Source organism: Zosterops lateralis (genome assembly GCF_965231275.1).
Source record: "Zosterops lateralis genome assembly, chromosome: 6".
Lineage (NCBI taxonomy): Eukaryota > Metazoa > Chordata > Aves > Passeriformes > Zosteropidae > Zosterops > Zosterops lateralis.
In genome coordinates this window covers 76,502-94,586 of record NC_139761.1, presented here as the reverse complement: position 1 = coordinate 94,586, position 18,085 = coordinate 76,502, and the positions used below count along the sequence as shown (strand labels likewise).

General features: G+C 49.8%; 2 long non-coding RNA genes and 1 pseudogene across 3 annotated transcripts in view; 2 read left to right on the top strand and 1 right to left on the bottom strand.

The window, feature by feature from the left end:
- The window catches only part of LOC310910838, a 53,540-nt gene that overhangs the window by 14,939 nt on the left and 20,516 nt on the right, over positions 1 to 18,085 (top strand). The gene's annotated exons all lie outside the window — the stretch shown is intronic.
- LOC310910345 lies at positions 102 to 1,830 on the top strand. Its single transcript, XR_014590284.1, has 3 exons — positions 102 to 128; positions 214 to 638; positions 1,520 to 1,830. It is a non-coding gene; the product is annotated as an uncharacterized lncRNA (long non-coding RNA).
- On the bottom strand, positions 12,130 to 13,747 carry LOC310910392 (T-cell surface glycoprotein CD1a-like; annotated as a pseudogene). Its single transcript has 4 exons — positions 13,735 to 13,747; positions 12,769 to 13,045; positions 12,390 to 12,674; positions 12,130 to 12,270 (listed from the first exon to the last, which is right to left on the bottom strand). The product of its transcript is annotated as a T-cell surface glycoprotein CD1a-like (transcript).

The window sequence follows — 18,085 nt, the reverse complement described above, 5'->3', positions numbered from 1 at the left end:
GCAAGCAGGTGAGTTGACATTTTGACAGGATGACTCAGGTGAGCGGTGTGTAACAGCACGCTAAATGTGTGCCTTTTCCTTTTGCAGGTACCTTCCGGGCAGCCTCAGGAGTCAAATGGCGATCTGAGGTGAGCCGGGGTAGCGGTGCAGGGGAGGCTTGGGGATTATGTTTTCTGTCAGGCAATTGTCACATTTTCTGTTTTGTTGTCTTAGGTACCATGAGGTGCAGAGCCCAAGACTGGATATGGCAGCACTGAAGTGGATGTGTTCTTTTCCATTGAAGATGGATTTTTGTCCACTCATCTTGTGAAAGATAAGGGGAAAAAGCTTTGCAAAAGGAGGCAATTCAAAGTCAGCTTAGAGGAGAGAGCCCTAGTGGGACGGGCCCCTCGGAAGTAACGGGAGAGGGTTTCACCTCGGCCTCACCGGAGGCTTTGCCGGGCAGGGCAGTTCCGCGTCCTCGCGTGTTTTGCGCCGTCATCTGTCTTTGAGTCTCAACATCCTCGTGGACGTTTTTACCCGAGGAGGTCGCCTTCGGGTCCAGAGCTGTCGCCACGGTCCCCCGGCAGTCATCGCTTCCTTCTCTCGGCCTACCCAGCTTCTCGAGCATCGTATTAACAACTTAGGCGCTAGTTCTTGTAAGGAGTTCCGTTTCATCATCACGTGCTATTGCCTTAAAGCTTTCTTTCCTTTGGTGTCATCAGCCTGTGGCTCATCTTGTGCTAGGAGTCTTGGGTCCATAAGGTGAAGCTGCCTGGCAGTTTCAAGTTGTGTCTGCTGTGTTGTCTGCGTCTGCATTGTGTTGTTTGTGTCCCTTGTCTTCTGTGTGATAGGCCTTTGTTACATCCAGACGCTTTATCTGCATCATTCCGGCCCACATCGGCCGTATTCTCCTCGCGTACTTTCCCAGATCATCCTTATTCCGGCCTCGTTACATTTTGACTTTTTGAGGCCGGCACACGGACACTTGAGCGTTTTCATCCGTTTTCATTCTCAGCTTCGGTAGCGCCGCCTTTTCAGATGCCATTCTCTTGGACTTTTATAGGGAGGGTATTAGATTCCCCTCACGTGCCTGCAGTATCTTTCAGAGTTATCTGAAGTCAGCACTTGTATTCTACCTCTCTCTGCTCACGTTGTATGTGCCAATGTTGAATGCGCCAATATTGCGTCTCTCAGTGTCGGCTTATATTGTGTGTGCCTACATTGTATCTGAGTCTATTGCATCTCACTATGTTGGTTTATATTGTATGTGCCTACATTGTATCTGAATATGTTGTATGTGACTATGCTGGCTTATGCTGTATGCTATTGTATGTGACTATGTTGTATCAGGCTATCTTATGCCACTTATGTGTGAGCTGCCCTGCCCTGGCACATAGTCTTAGTGAGGTAGAACAGTTGTAAAACTTCAGAGTTCACCTCTTTTCTGTGGAGTTTTGGGCATAGGAGATATGGGCCTGGAGTGGGGATAACTTGCTGTCAGATAAGCCCTTGTTGACCACCTCTTGTTGTCTTCCAGGTCCCTGAGGAGGATTAGCATCTCTGTGCTTGCTGATGCTACAAGTTTCCTGGAATCTACCATGTACGCTGAAGAGTGACTGTGTGTGTATGAGAGTTGTCTGTGTTTGCTTGTGTTTGCCTGTGTGTGTGTGTGCGCTGACTGGTTTGACTGGTTGTAACCTTGTGTGCGTGACTTTTGCCTTTCAGGTTTTTCAACACATTTTAAATTTAGAATAAAAAATCCCCAGCTGGGGGGGTTTTTTTAATTTCCCCCACCCCGGCTGGGTTTTTTTTTCCTCGGTCCCGGCCAGTCTGCGAGGCGATGTTCATCGCCAAAGTTTGGGTGCCGACGGCCTAGGGACCGGGATTTTCGTCAGGCAGGCCGGTTTGTGTGGAGGCTCCCGGGAACCACGTTCCCGAGGAGTGCTGCGAGTGTGTGTTGATGATTGGGGGTTGTTGGGAGGTGCTTTGAGGTGAGAGTGAGGGTGGGTTTGTGTGCAAGCTGTAGGAGGTGCGTGTGGTGGATGACTGTTCTATTTTACATGTGCTGCTTTTGTTTTGCATTTCCTGTACCAATAAAATGAGATATAATGGATGTTTCAGAAGCAGAAAAACTGTTCTATTGTCTCAATGTGTATTTGGCTTGCGGTTCCCTGTATTGTTCCGTATTTGCATTTGCTGCCGTGTTTCCATGTATTGCTGTGTACGAAGCTGTACTTTTATCAGCGTGTCTATGGGTTGTATCTGTACTTGCATTTGTATATGTTGTTTCCATGTGTTTTGCTGAAGTGTAAATAAAAATGGTCATTCAATAGTAGTTGAATCCACCTTAATTAAGATTCCCTCCCGCCCCCTCTGCCCCCCTTTGGCTCCTGTCTTTATTTGGTGTCATTGAGTCATTTTCTCTCACTCTATTTCTTGCTTTCCTTCACTCTATTTCCCTACTTCCAGGTAAGTCTATTTATTTTCCTCTCAATATCTTCATGCTATTTCCTTTTCTCTCTCACTCTGCTTCTTTCTCTCTTAACTCTTTATTTTCCTCTGTTGTTCTATTTCTAGCTGTTTCTCTTTTGCTTTCATTCTGTGTTTCTCTCTAGCTCTGTTTCTCTTTCCCTGTGTTTCGCTGTAACTCTATTTCAGTGTAACTCTGTTTCTCTTTCAGTCTCTGTCTGTTTCTCTGTTTCTCTCACGCTCACTCTGTCTCAGTTTCGCTCTAATGCTGTTTCTCTTTTACTTCCACTCTAACAACTCTGTTTCTCTCCAAGTCTCTCTTTCGCTCTAACTCACTGTGTTTCTCTGTTGCTCTGACTCTTTTTTGCTTTGTTTCTCTGTCTGTTTCGCTCTCTCTCTCTGTTTTTTCTCTGTTTCTCTCTTTCTCTTTCTTTGTAATTTAAAGTTAGAAATAAAGTTTAACTTTATTTCTAACTCTGGTGCAGTGGTAGGAATTTTCATGCGGCCAAGGAACAAATATTAAAAAAAACTTTAAATAAATAAAAATATTTGGTCCCTGGCCGCATGAAAATTCCTACCACTGCACCAGACTTATTATTTTTATTCTTTTTAATTTATATATACACCCTATAGCCCCCCCTAAACACAGGGTATACATACTGTATGCCCCCCTAATTAGTCCTGCAGCTGGGAGCAGCTGATTATAGATGACTGCTTAATCACCACACCCCCCACTCCCACCTGGACCACTAATGACCCAATTAGCCAGTTGAATAATTAATCACCCTATGCAAATAACCTAATTAATTACCTACACATATGCAAATCGCTCAATTAATTATGCTGGTGATCTAATTAAATATTCAAACCACCCAATTAATTATGCAGGGTTACATTTACATATAGGGTTACATGTGGGGTTGATTTTAGGGTTCAGAATGCATTACGGTCAAAGGTCAGGGGGTCAGGGTCAAAGGCCGGGGGTCAGGGGGTCATAGGTCAAAGGTCAGGGGTCATAGGTCAAAGGTCAGGGGTCATAGGTCAAAGGTCATTGGTCAAAGGTCATAGGTCAAAAGGTCAAAGGTCATAGGTCAAAGGTCATGGGTCAAAGGTCATAGGTCAAGGGTCAAAGGTCAAAGATCATAGGTCAAAGGTCAAGGGCCATAGGTCATAGGTCATATGTCATAGGTCAAAGGTCAAAGGTCATATGTCAAAGGTCAAGGGTCATAGGTCAAAGGTCAAGGGTCATGGGTCAAAGGTCATAGGTCAAAGGTCAAGGGTCATAGGCCAAAGGTCAAGGGTCATGGGTCAAAGGTCATAGGTCAAAGGTCAAGGGTCATATGTCAAAGGTCAAGGGTCATAGGTTAAAGGTCATAGGTCAAAGGTCAAGGTTTAAAGGTCAAGGGTCATAGGTCAAAGGTCAAGGGTCATAGGTCAAAGGTCAAGGGTCATAGGTCAAGGGTCAAAGGTCAAGGGTCATAGGTCAAAGGTCACGGGTCATAGGTCAAAGGTCAAGGGTCATAGGTCAAGGGTCAAGGGTCAAGGGTCAAGGGTCAAGGGTCATGGGTCATAGGTCAAAGGTCATGGGTCATAGGTCAAAGGTCATAGGTCAAAGGTCAAAGGTCATAGGTCAAAGGTCATGGGTCAAAGGTCAAGGGTCATAGGTCAAAGGTCATAGGTCAAGGGTCATAGGTCAAAGGTCAAAGGTCAAGGGTCATAGGTCAAAGGTCATAGGTCAGGGGACATAGGTCATAGGTCATTGGTCAAGAGGCCATAGGTCAGGGGTCAAGGTTCGGGGGTCAAAGGTCAGGGGCCAGGGGTCAGGGGTCAGGGGGTCAGGGGGTCAAGGGTCAGGGTAGCAGGTTAGGTGTTAGGGTTAGGGGTTAGGGGATAGCAATTAAACTAAGTAGACATTTTATTTTATAACTCTCTGAACCTCCTTGTTTATTACCCAAGAAATCTAAAACTAAGCAAACAAAAAAACCCCCAAAACAAAGCCCCCACAAACAATCCCCCCAAAAGCACGCAGAAAGAGAAAATTATTTCATTTTATATTATTATTTTTAAATTATTTTTATATTATTTATTAGAATGTATTTTTATTTTAATAAAGATTAAGTGTTTACCCCTTAGAAAACCAGTCTTTCAATTCTAATTAACTCTGGTTTTGATCTGTTAGGTTAATGAAGTCATATAGTTTAAAATATCAAGAAATAAATGCTACCAAAAAAAATAAAAATACAAAAAAATAAATATATACATAACAAAAAGACAACTATAACATCTAAGAATAATATCTTTAGTTACACTATTATTACATGTTCCATATATTATAGTATGTAAAATATACCTAATAAAATGAACATGATATAATAAACAAATTTTAATAATATAAATAGGTAGATTATATAAATAGATAAATTATACTAGATAAATACATGAGATAATAGAAATATCTTAATAAGAAATAGAAGAAATATGGAAATATAGCATAAAATTAAGGCTATTTTTGTTTTGGCTTGGTTGATGGCAGGGTTCTCGTAGTTGTTGTGGTTGGGGGTCTTTTGGGGCCTTTATTTTCGGGGATGTTTGGAAGGGGAATTTTGGCCACGTTCTTTTCTGCCTCCTCTCCCTGCGGCAGCGCTGCCACCGTGTGGACACAGAGCGGTACTGCAGCCCCCTCTCCCTGGCACCGGGCTCTGAACTGTGAGGCAATGCTGGCATCGTGTGGACACAGAGCGGTACTGCAGCTCTCCCCCGTGCCCGTAGCAGCCCTGGGCTGTGAACTGTAAGGCAATGCTGCCATCTCGTGGATAAAAAGCGGTACTGCAGTTCTCCGCCGTAGCAGCCCCGGGCTGTGAGCTCACGGGCAGTTTTGCCGCCCGAGGACCGAAAGATCATGGCCAAAAAGGCGAGAAAAAATGCGAGGACCCCCGGACACGTGGCAGCCGGCTCCCTGCGCGCGACCTAGGCCACGGAGCCGCCCGGGAGCGATTTTTTCCGCGGCGTACGCAGGTGCGCGGGCACGGGATGGGGGCTGAGCGGCGCCACGGCAGTGTTCGGGCAGGCGATGTGGTCAGGCGCCTGTGCGAGCAGCCGAGGGGGACATTTGGGGGGGATGCCACAACCAAGATGGCGGCGCGACTCGCGGGGCTTGACCTTCTAAAGATGGCGGCCAAAAGGGCGGGAAAAAGAGAGGACCTGTGGTGTGTCTATCTTAGTGCCTGCATAAAAATCCCCACCACGGCGCCGCCCGGGGACAATTTTCTGCGGCGTTTCCAGGTGTAGGGACATGCACTGTGGGTTCAGCCGCGCCGCGGGCGGGTTCAGGGTAGACATTTTAGTCAGGCGCCTGTTGTATACACTGATGGGGTCCTTAAGTGTGCCACAACCAAGATGGCGGCGCGGTTCGCTGCGCCTGACCTTTTCAAGATGGCGGCGGGGAGGGGTGAAAGTGACGTAAGTCGCGGCGTCACCGAACAGAGCCGGGGAGGGACGAAAATGACCGAGTGTTGCCGAACAGCCGAAAAGAGCCGACGGCTGACGGAAATCGCCGAACAGCCGAACCCAGCCGAGTTTCCCCGAACGTCGCCCCCCTCAGCCGAACCGAACGAGCCGGGGCCAGTTCCGGGGCGCTCCCGGCCGGTGTCCGCCGTCACTGCCGCTTCCTCGGCGGGCCATTCAAGGCGGTGTCGGGGCCGCTGCCGATCCCCCGGCCGGCGGGCGGGCGGGACACGCTGGCGCTGTGCCCGGAGCTGCAGCACTCGCTGTCGCCGCTGGAGCCGTGCCGGGCGCTCCCGGGGAAGGCAGCGAAGAGAAACCGGTAAATTAGAATTAATGTAGAGGGGACAGAGCAGGTACAGGTGCAGCTGGAATGGATAACGAGGGGCCGGTTCCAGCCGGGGGCGGTTTAAAAGGGGAGCATCAGCTCAATTCGATATCGAGCTGTGAAGAATGAGGAATTTATCCTGAGTTCTGGCCGTGGTTCATGACGAGGCTGCAGGAGCATTTGGGTTTGGAGCATTTCCTCGGGGGACGACAAGGGACAAACTTCTATGCTAAACAGATAAGCCACTTTGGGTTTATTGGGGGAATGTTTTTTTTCTTTTCAGCTTCGTCTCACCAATCCCTCCCCGGTGCTCCCAGAAGAAAAAGGAGTTATGGAGACAAAAGGAGTTCAAATTGATTGGAGAAACTCCTCTTCTGTTGTTGTCAGTGTCTGAAGTGGAGGAATTTTCTTTTCAGCTGGAATTTTAATAAATAATGATGTTTCTATGTGGCTTTTATTCAATATTATGTACTTAGGGGATATGTAGTATTTTGCGTGACTTTTTGGAGTATTATTTATTATACATAATCAGGTTTTTGAGTGAGGATAACTTTATGGGTGGGTTTGTTTGTATTTGAGGTAGAATTAATCTAAGTAGCTCTTCTTGAGAGACTTCTGAAATGTGTTATTGGGGTTTTGTGTGTTGTGTGGAGGGATTCAGGTTGGGTAGAGCTGGGTTTTTTCTGTTTGGTGGTTTTTAATGATTTATTGTGTGGCTTTATTCTGTTTGTAGGTGGTGTGATGAGACATGTGGTGTATTTATTTCGTGTTTGGTTTCATAGTTCACATGGTCAGAGTATTTTTGAACTGAGTTTGGTTTTGAATTGTTTTTGGGGGATATTGTGTTTTTCCAGGGTTTGTTTTCTAAGGTTTACAGTGGTGTAATTGGCTGTGGTGTGAGGTATAGGGGAGGTTTTTATTTATTTAGTGGTGGCTTTTATCGTGGTGAGCATCTAGTGTTTGTTTTAGTGGGTTTGAGAGAGTGTGATGTAGTTCATTTTTTAGGGTTTCTTAATATTTATGATGACATTATTGTTTGTGGTGTTGTAGGGGTTTGTTTATTTAGCCTGCTTGATTAGAGTGTATGTTTTATAGTTTTGGATAATTTAGGAGATATTGTTTGTAGTCAAATGGATATTTTGGTTTTGTGTGTATTTATAGGTGGTCTGTTTGTTTTGATGGTTTTGAGGAATTATGGGTTTATTGAGTCAGGAATAACTGGTTTTGGTGCTGTTAATTTGAGTATATTTCTGCTGTTTTTATTTTTGTGGATTGATTTGTTTATTGTTGTGCTTCTCTGGGTTTTCCAGTCTGCAGCAGGTTTAAACAGTCAGAAGAAAAAGGGAAAAAGAAGTCTTTGCTTTAGCTGGCTAAAACTAACTAAGAGCAAAGGAGATCTGTGTGCTGCAGTCTGTCTGTGCTTGGGCTGAACACACTGGACAGGGAATGCACAGGAGTAAACACTGTTTTCTTAAAACGGGCTGTGTGCTTTTTCTTTCCTTGCTTTGCTCCCAAAATCAGTCTGGAATGTACAGAAGGCATTTCTGAAGTAGTTATTTTAAATATTTGAGGGGTTTTGGCATTTAAAATACTTATTTTGGAGGAAGTTTGTTTGAAGTTTTTGCTTACTTATAATGACATTATTCTATTTTTAATTAGGTGTTTTTATGGTTTTTTTGTAGTTAAAAGTTGAGACTTTTTTGTTATTTTATTAATAGAAAATAGGATTTGTTTTTGTATATAGTGATGGATCGGTGTATATGGTGTTGACTAAGGATTAAAAATTCTGTGGTTTTGATGCATTAGGTTAATGAATTTATATAGTTTAAAAGATGTGGGGTTTATGCTTATTTGGTTAGAGGCAGGTCTTTAAGTTGGGGGGGTTTGGGGTGTATATTTTGGAAGTTTTTTGAGGGGAATGGAGATGGGGTTATTTTTATTATATTTGGAAAATGGACTAGCAGTAATAAGAGTTGGCTTTTTTTTGCTGCACATTTGTTTGTGTTTTCTACAATTCATATATTTGTGTCGTCAGGGCAGTGGTGTTTCTGGTGCAACTCTGAGCATCCCTTATTGTTTGTGTGTTTCAGATGGTCACTTGTCTCACACTGAGATCCTCTCACCCAACAGCCCTGCCGGCACCAGGAAATCGCCGCCGCCGTCCTCTCGTGCCCGGAGCCCCGGCAGGACGCCGCCTCAGCGCCGGCTGCGGGCGGAGCAGGAGCGGCTCCTGCCGCCCGCAGCGCTCCCGGTCCCGATCGCGACCGCAACGCCGCCGCGCCCTCAGCCCGGGCCCCGAACCCCCCGGCCCCGATCCGGCGGCCCTGGCGGGAGCGGGGCCGTGAGGGGACAGCGGGGGGGGCTCGCCTGGCCGAGCTGGGATTGGCGGGGCCGGCGCTGCCTCCGCTTGTGATTGGTTGGGCTCACCTGGCCGGCGCTTCCTCAGCAGGGATTGTCGGGGCCGGCGCTGCATCCGCTTGTGATTGGCTGAGCTGGCCGGCCCTGGGGCATAAATAGCAGCCTGAGGGGCCGGGGGCGTCAGTCCGGCGGCGGGACGGGGAGCGGCGTTTGGCCCTGTGCGGTCGATCGGCAGGAGCGCCGCTGCGCCGGGACGGGATGTCCGCAGCTGCCGGCCCGGGGAGCGAGGGTGAGCACGGACGCGACTCCCGCGTCCGCCTGCGCCAGTGTCTGGGGGCCGCCGGTGTCCTGGGGCAGTGGCGCCAGCCGTACCAAGGGAGGCCGGAGGCCTGGTGCGGGGCCTGGTGCGGCGCAGGAGGACCGGCTGCGGCTACCAGGGCCCGGCGAGAAGCGCTTGTGTAGTTTCTGGATTTAAAAGCAGTGTTTACAGGATCAGAAATAAAGCAGCAGTTTTTGCACTTTTTCTTATTTTATTTTGCTTTTATTAGAAGTAACTATGTTTTTCATATTTATTGCATCTTTTCATTATTTTGCTTGTTTCAATGCACTATTTTTGGCTCGTGGTTTTTTTTTTTTTTTTTTTTTTTTTTTTTTTTTTTTTTTTTTTCTTTCCTAAATATCTGATGTTAATTCAGTAAAGGTTGTAGGGCTAGGGCTGAAACAGCAGTTGTGAGCCCAGTAGAGACAGAAAGCCCCAGGATGTGGAATAAAGCCCTTGCCACTAGAGGCAGGCCCAAAACAGTGTGGAACAGTGGAAATGCTGGGGCTGGAGGGTTCTCCCCACGGGAGAAGGGGATGGAGCTGCAGCTCAGGGCCTGCAAGAGATGCCGGGGGGGGTTACCAGCCCTTGCCCCGTGGTACCCAGCAGAGGCTGAGGCTATGGGGGCTCGGAGGGCTCCAGGCCCCGAGAACCAACCCGTGGACACCTTTTGGGATGAGGGAGCAGGGGCCCAGTGGCTCTTTCCAGCCCCTGGTGCTGCCTGGGGGAGCTGGAGGGCTTTCGGACAAGTGCTGGCCTGAGACCCAGGGGAAGGGGGGAGATACATGTTGGCCTTCGGGCTTCAAGTGTCCCCAAGGTTGAGAACCCAGGAGGGTGGGTGATACAACTCCTAAAGACATTGAAGTGATGACAATGACTGACTTGTGGCCTTATCAACAGCCCCGGGCTGCAGTGAGAAGCAGTAGCAGTTTTAGCTGCAGGCAGTGGGAAGCTGAGGAGCTGGAGCTGAGACAGCAGAGCTGGAGGAGACACAAAGATGGTAGGCTTTGGGGTAAAACCCCTGGGGGGCTGCTCTGGGGAATATGGAGCCGGGACGGGAACTGCGGGCTGGAGCTGAAATCGCTGTAAGGGCTGGGGTAGGGACTGGAGAGCTGTTGCTGCAGTAAGGATTAGCAGGTTGAGGCTTGAATATGGGAACAGGAGCTGAGCTGAAACAACACAGAGCTAGAGCAAAAATAAAAAAATCATACTCTGAGAACCAGAAGCAGCATTTTGTGCCACTGCTGGGAAGATGTGGAGACAGAAGTGGAATAGAAGAGCTGGCAGTGAAATAAAGCTTGTGGGACTGAAGCTGAAATCACTGGGCACTGCAGTGCTGCAATTGCAGTCACTGTTCAAAGGGGATAGTGAATGTAGACCTGGGAAGCGACTGTGAAATGGGACATGTGCCCAGGGGTTGGTAATGGAATAAAGATTAATGGGATGGAGGTGGAATACCATTTCTAGAGCTAAAGCTGAAACCGCACAACTAGAGACAAAAAAAGGACCCTGTTGTCTCAACCTGCAGCAGCTACACCTGGCAGAGACAGGCAGAAAAACGCACGCAGAGCTGGAAGAACTGTGCTGGACTTGAAATAAAGCTTGCGGGTCGAGAGCTGAAATCACTGGGGCTGGGAAGGGGACTCTGCAGGGCTCCAGCTGAAATCGCTGCAGCGGTGGCATAGAGACTGCCAAGGCCATAGAAACTCCAGGGCTGACATAGAGCCTGTATCATTGCTGTGCTGAAATCATTGTAGGCCTGTGATATTGATGTTGGGGCTGGGTCTTGAGGCTGAAATTGGGAGGAGAGGGGTGTACAGATGAAAAGGGATTGCTCTAAGATGGCTCCTTAGAAGCTGGCGCTGCTGGGATATTGCCTGGCTCTGGGTGTGGCACTAAAGGGCTGGGGCTGAAATCACAATGGGGCTGGGATATTGACTGCAGGGTGAGCATAGACACTGTAGGGCTCAGAGCTGAATTGTTACCGGGCTGGTGCCAAGATGAAGATCCTGCCTATTTAAAGCAGGACAAGATTCAGGCTGTGGAGGTGGAGAAACACACACGTAGGGCTGGATGAAGAAGAACTCAGCTGGCCGTGAAATAAAGCTTGTGGGTTAAGAGCTATAACCACTGGGGCTGGGAAGGGCTTTCTAGAACTCCACTTGAAATCACCAGAGGGTGGGATAGACATTGTTAATGGCATAGGAACTATAGGACGGGTGTAAAGACTGTAGGATTTGTGTGCTGAAATCTCTGTAGGCCTGTGATATTGATGTTTGCACTGCCTATTGTGACTGAAAATGGAACAGGATCACTAGACCTGAAAAGGGGAATGGAAGATTGCACCAGAAATCCCAGGCTTGCACAGATATTGTCTGGGCCTGTGATAGCCACTGTAGGGCTGCTGCTGAAATCACTGTGGGGCTGCAATTGTGAGTGGTAATGGAAAGAAACTGCAGAGCTGAGAAAGGAACTGAGAGGTGCATGGTGAAATGATGAAAGGGCTGGCATAGTGACTGTGGGGCAGGGATGGGGACTCTAGGGCTGCAGCTGAAAAGGACGGTGCGGCTGGGATATTGACTCTGGAGTGGACTTAGTGATGATATTCAAATCAGCTGAATTGTTGCAGAGCTGGAGCCGAGACAAAGATCTCTAGCAGTGTGCTTTTTGCATGGTGGAGCTGCTACCTAGAGCCCCATAAACATCTCCTGTGGAAAAGCCACTGGTGGAGGATTCGGGCTAAGCAGTCAGACTCACATCACACATGCCGTGGCTAGGCTCAGCAAAGAGAGGCAAGAAGGGACTGTTGTTATGATAAATTCCAGCAAGGTTTGTTCCAGCACACCAGAGGGTTCAGGGACAGAAAGACCTGGCCATGTGCTGTGCACGGGCCTAAATAGGGATCAGGAACCAATGGTCTAAGGGCACGGGGGTGGTCCAAAGAGCAGGGCAGGGGTCAGTGATCTAGAGAGGGGATGGGGGTTCCGGGGACTCCACGAGAGAGTAGAAGAGTTGTTGCTCTGTGGGCAAACAGGCCTCACATGATAAATTCTTGGCTCTCTCATGCACCCTCATTACCCTTCCTGCAAAGGCTATGTGTGAGCTCTGATGGCACTCAGGGGCTTAACCCCTACAGAGCTGCTGCTGCTGCTGCAACCCCTGCACTGACCTACATGCCCATAAATCTTACCGCAGGTGATGGGAGGGAGAGCTCACCTGTGCTTCCGCCACCAAAATACCCAAGCAGAGGCTGTGGCCACAAGAAGCAGCACCGCAATGGTGACGCTGATGGTAGGGGATGTGCTGTGCTTTGCTGGGACAGGGAGGGAAGAGGGCGACTGTGTGAGAGTGACAGCGCCCATCAGGTGCTGCCCCTCACAGGGCCAGTGGCTGTCATCTGCAGCCTGCACCCCATGTCTGAATGGAACCTACCCCACGGGATGAGAAGGCTGCGGGCGCCCAGGCTCTGGTGGCTCACACGGCTGACACAGCTGTGCCCAGCACGGGGGGCCATGGCCAGGACACTGCAGAGCTGGTGGGTGAGGTCAGCCTTGGGCAGGATGGGGCTGCTGTTAAACGCCGGGCCCGGAGGCACCTCTTGGCCGTCCCGCAGCCAGGCCACGCTGATGGGATTGGGGTGGAAGCCGCTGGCGTGGCAAACAGGCAGCAGCCGCTCTAGCCTGGGGCTGTGCGCAAAGACCGTGGCCACAGGCAGCTCTGGGGAATGAGAGCAATAGCGTGGGGCAAGTTCTGTGGGGCAGGGCTGGGCCCCAGCGTGGGGGTAGCTCTTGCAGGGTCACGGTGGGCTCACCTTGTCTCTCCAAAATTGCCATCCCATACCTCTTCAGCCTGAGGAAGTTGCTCTGCATATCCACATGGAGACAAAGTGCTCCATGAGCACTCTGACCTCTGCTTCTTGAGGCTCTTGCTGATCAGCTCTGCCACCTGTGATGGCTGCCATGACCCCCAGTGCTGTCTATCTACCTCAAAATCAGCGAGGTCTCTGCCACCCCAGCTGACATTCAGGAAGCCCTGCCTTGTATTGGGCTGCAGCACAGAACCTGCACAGAACTGCACCAGCAATGGCTCTGTCAAGGGAAAAGCCAGTGGAGAGGTCCCCTGAGTGTGTGGGACATGGATGGCATGAACTGGGGTCTGGCTGATGGCACATACAGGGATGGAGTGGAAAGCAGGGTGCAATGGCCAGCAGGGGGTCACGCCATGCTTCAGGAGACCCCAGACACCCTGCAAGCCTACAGAAGCCTCTTAAGAATAGAGTAGATACTGGTGTGCGGTGCTTCTTTAAAAAGAATTCTGTCCTCCAAAAGATTTGCCCCCAATTTTCTCTTTCGTGATTCTGGCTGTGTCAATCCTGCAGTTCCAGGAAATTTGGTGGCAGCTTTCTGACACGCAGAGGGGTTCCTTGTGCCACATGGCAGGAGCTCTGAGGGGCATTTTTGGTCTGCTGCCCTGCCCAACCCTGCTAGTCATATGCCCCAGCAGCTGCAGGGTTTCAGGAGCTCTTACACCCGATGAGACATCAGATGCCATCCTGCTGAGGAGGAGGGCTCTGGCAGGGCTCCTTCCTCTACTCATACTGCTCTTCTGTCTGCTGAACTGTGGCGTGCACAAATTGGATGATATTGCACAAACCGATTTTGTACTGGGACGTGATCTTTTCCCCATCACCTTCAGCTGCAGCCTGGCTGGCCCGGGGCCAGTGGAAGCAGATGCTCCAGTGGGCAGGATGCACTGGTAAGATGCATATGTCCCCTACGAGTGCCACGCATGACACCTCAGCAGACCCGATGTTGGCAAAGAGGCCACTCAGGAGCTACTGGATAACCTGCAAGTCTGCTAGGAGGGAGGATGGAGACAGGAAAGGGTGCAGGAAGGAGATGACTGGAGGTGCTAAAGGGGAAATGGCAAATGGAGGTGCTGGCAGGGGAACATGGGATTCAGATCAGATAGTAAGAAATTAATCTTCTGTGTGAGGGATAGATAAACACTGCCATATGTTACCCAAACGTATGGTGGAGCCCCATCCCTGGAAACGTTCAAGGCCAGGTTTTTTGGAGCTCTCAGCAGGGAAGGTGTCCCTGCCCATGGCAGAGGGCTTGGACTGAATGGCCTTTAAAGGTCCTTTTCACCCCAAAATCATTCTGTGCTTCTATGATTCTATGCTCTTCACCCTCCTCCGAGTTGCTTTCTTGTTTGACTTCACGCTCTTTTTGATTCTCTGTTTTACTTTCAACAATGGTTGTCTGCTGCAGATTTTAGCCATTTTATCCCCTCCCTCCCAGCTAGAGCTGCTGTCTGACTGCGAGAACAGCACCCTTGCTGCTTATTTGGGGTGATGGTTCCCCCCAGGAGAAGCACCTGTGCCAGGACCTGTGTCTGCCAAAGACCTGGACATGGTACGCAGGATAGAGGATGCTTGATAGGAAAGAGCATTTTTGTCCAGGCTTGGGGCTCCCTGATAGGGCCAGAACACCAGCCCAGCCCAGAGATCAATCCTGCCTTTCTGTGGCTGATGCTGCCTGCCCTGGAAGCATAAAGTCTCACGGGCTTGTGGTAAAAATCTCTGTGTGACAGCAGTGCCTGAAACACCGTTTAGCAGATGCAGCTCCCTAATAAATTAGGGGCTGCTCTAAGGGGCCCTCAGCACCCTGTGGATCTCAGATTTGCCTGGCACCCATGGGCTCCCTGCAGGGGGAGGACATCTTGCAGGCAAACTCAAGCCTCAAGGCCTCTTTTGGCACCACTCTTGTTTCTTCTACCCGTGTGCCCAAGGCTCTGTGTTGGAGCTGGTGGGACAGAAGTCCTGAGCTGGAGGCAGGAAGAGAGAGGGTGGGCAGGGACAAAGCATGCTTGGCTGGTGCATGGTGGGAGGTCACCCTCTGATGCTGGGAATTATCTGCTCCCCCATACGGCCCAGTGGCCTGGCCGTGCCTCCCCTGAGTGAACTTGTGGGGTCCTGTGACAGGGCGGGGGATGAGAACGGTTGAGGTGAGCCAGGGCTCCCACTTACCCTCTGGGTCTGCCCACATCCCAGGGAGGAGGATCGGGAGAAAGAGGAGGAGGAGGAGGAGATGGGGCTGCACGGTGCACGCGGCAAGGCTGAAGCAGCAGCAGCAGCAGCAGCAGCAGCGACTGCGGGATCTCAAGCTTCAGGCCAGCGCAGCAGTCACTGCGGCGGCTCTCCACCAATTGGAGAATCGGTGTATGAGGGAGGGGCCCAGAGCTCCCAAGCTGAAGGCTGGAGATGTGTGGGAGGGACAAAAGCACCTCGCTCCTCACGGCCGGCCGCCGCCCGTCCCCGGTGCCCCCGGCTGAGGCGGAGAGCCCGGGCCCGCTGGAGCCCGGCCGGGCGGCGCCGCGGACACCGGCCCGTCGTGCGGCCCGCCGGAGGCGAGATGCCGCCGCCCTCCCGGGGTCGCGCCCGCCCGAGAGGCCTCCGGACGGCTCCGGCGCCCGCCGGCCCCGCTCCGCTCCGCGCCCGCCGCTCCCGCCGCACACACCGAGCCCTCGCCTGCGGCCGGGGCTGCGGAGCGAGCGGAGCCGAGTGCCGCTTGGCCGAGCGCGGCCGAACCGCGCCGGGTGGAGCCGAACCGAGGCGAGCCCGGCCCGAGCCCGCCGAGCCCGGCTGCAGGTAGGGAGGGGACCGTGGGCCGGGGCGCGCAGCCCCTCTCCTCTGAGGGGGAGCGGGGCAGGAAGGGCCGGGGGGGCTGCCGGGCTCGGCCGGGGCCGGGCCGCTGAGGTCTTTCCTTTTCCCGCAGCGTTCGTATCCAGGGACGGACGGAGCCTCCCTCGCCACCCACTCGGTGAGGTGAAGTCCAGTTCCTAGAAGCAGCTGCATGATGGTGCCCCTCAGCGTCGGTAAAGACACGAGGCAGAGAATAATTCAGCAGCTGCGGAACCATTTTGGATTGATTTTCACTCTCTTTTTCTTTAAATGAAAAGCAGAATGAGCTTTGGGAGTCAGGAAGTAAATTGATGCATTGATTTCATGCACAAGAGGGAAATTGGTGAATACGGGGAAATGATGTTGAAGCAATCAGATAACACAGTGGAAAACAGCTTCACCAACAGCTCTGACCTTCACTGGTGATTCTGAGCCAGCTTTCTGGGGGCATCTCAGCAGGAAGGGCTGAATCCTGTTTGAGCAAATAGGAATCCTACTGCCCTCCTGCCAGATAAAGTGATCTCAAAGGCTGGAATTCAAATTTTTTTTTTTTTAAGTGTCTTAGCAATTACAGTATCTCCAAGTCCTGGCTGCTTCTGAGGAGAATCTGCCAAGGCAGGGAAAGGTACTTGGGAATTCTGAATATTTATTTGTGCATGCTCCGAAAAATGTATTAAGTCAACTCGAGTGTAATACTTGAAAACCTGTGAATATTGCCAATGTGATAATTTAATGGTGTGGTTGTATTTTTATTTTAAAGAAAATGTTGTTTTTCTGTAATTTTTAGGGGATTATTATGAATTTTCTCTAGGCAGGTAGTACCACCTTGCTGTGCCTTGGTAAGAAACCCCTGGGTCCTTCAGCCAGTTCTGCTTTCATGGGCCTACTGTGTTAGAAAAACAATTTGTTTCTTTTCAATATTTGTCAGACCACCCACCCAAAACTTTTGCTTCCTTCTCCTGCTGTTATATATCTAGGTGTGACTTGTTTGAATCTCTTACAAACAACTTTTCTGGTTTAGCTTTCCTTTCTGCAGGATTTCTGTGGAGGAGAAAAGCCTCAGATGGGGAATGCTTGAAGATCTACCAGAAACATTTCAACACTGGGCAGAAGTTCTCAGAGAGAAGCTACTGTCGTCAAAGGCAGGCAGATGATCGCTGTAACTTCTGTCCGAGAGGTAAATTCATTCGGGTAAGGCTTTTCATTTCTTGTGTAGGTAATTTTTCAGTACGTAGCTGAAAAGACCAAGAAGTGTGCTGTTGTCTTAATCCATATCATAATCCATCAACAAAATACTAAAATATCTGCATCAGACAGGAGACAACTGCTTGGAAGAAGTTCGAAGTGAAACCGGACCTTTGCAAATATTTGTTCTTGTCCAATATACACTCCAGAAAGTGGATACATTCAAATCTTATTGTAGCGACAGGAGGGTCTTGTAATTTGCTGTATTCACAGGAGACATCAAAGCAATTACCAAATAGATTTTCTATACCTTTTGGTATTTGATAAAGGTCTGCGTTATATATGCAAGAATATAATTTTTAATGCCATTATGTATCACAATTCTTTTATTTTGAGGTGTAATTGATTAAAATTGTGATTTCTCAGGGGATTTACAGTCAGGAGCTGTAATTTAACCAAAAGTGTGGTAAATTACAGATAGACCCCAAACTGCACGTTATCGGCTTATGATTAGTTTCCTTTGAATAGCAGATTATGAGACATATTGGTTTGTTATATATTGCCATTCAAAATATCCTAAATAACATAGGAATGTGATTACGGCCCCTCCATGCTTGTGCAACTGTGGACATCATCAGACCTAAAATAAACGCAAAATTTCTGCTCCTATTCATTTATGTATTAAAAGCTGTGAAGTACTTGTGTCCCCTCTGGAATAAATCCCTGTGTCTCCTCGGAGCTGCTGCTTTGCAGTAGAGCTTGGACACATTTTGTTTCTTAATAACTAGAGATCCACCAGTGGATGATTCCCATAGGTTCTCCTATTTTGTAGGAGCTGCACGGCGAGGTCAGCATTCTGAGGGAGGCAAAGCAGCTAAAGGCAAGGAACGTGGAGCATCCGGGGGCTTCTCCCACCCGAGTTTCTCCTGGAGCGTGCTGCATGTCACGCAGGATGTTTAACCCGGCTTTGGGGCGTTCTCCTGCGGTCCCGGCTCTAACTGCTGCCCCTGAGCCGAGGCCTTGCTGTGTCCCAGCACTAAACCCGGCAGGTGGGTCCTGCTTTTCCAGCCCTTTAATTCCACGGGCAGTCCCAGATTCCCGGAGCTCCCCTGGGCCCAGCCTGGACTCGCTCCCTGGGAGCTGCACTTCAGTCTGCCTGAACCAAGGACCTCCTGTTTGAAACTTTATTCCTGCTGTTTTTCCTCTTGCAGGTAGTTGGCAAAAAAGGAGAGAGCCAGTAGGAAGTGAAGCCACAGGA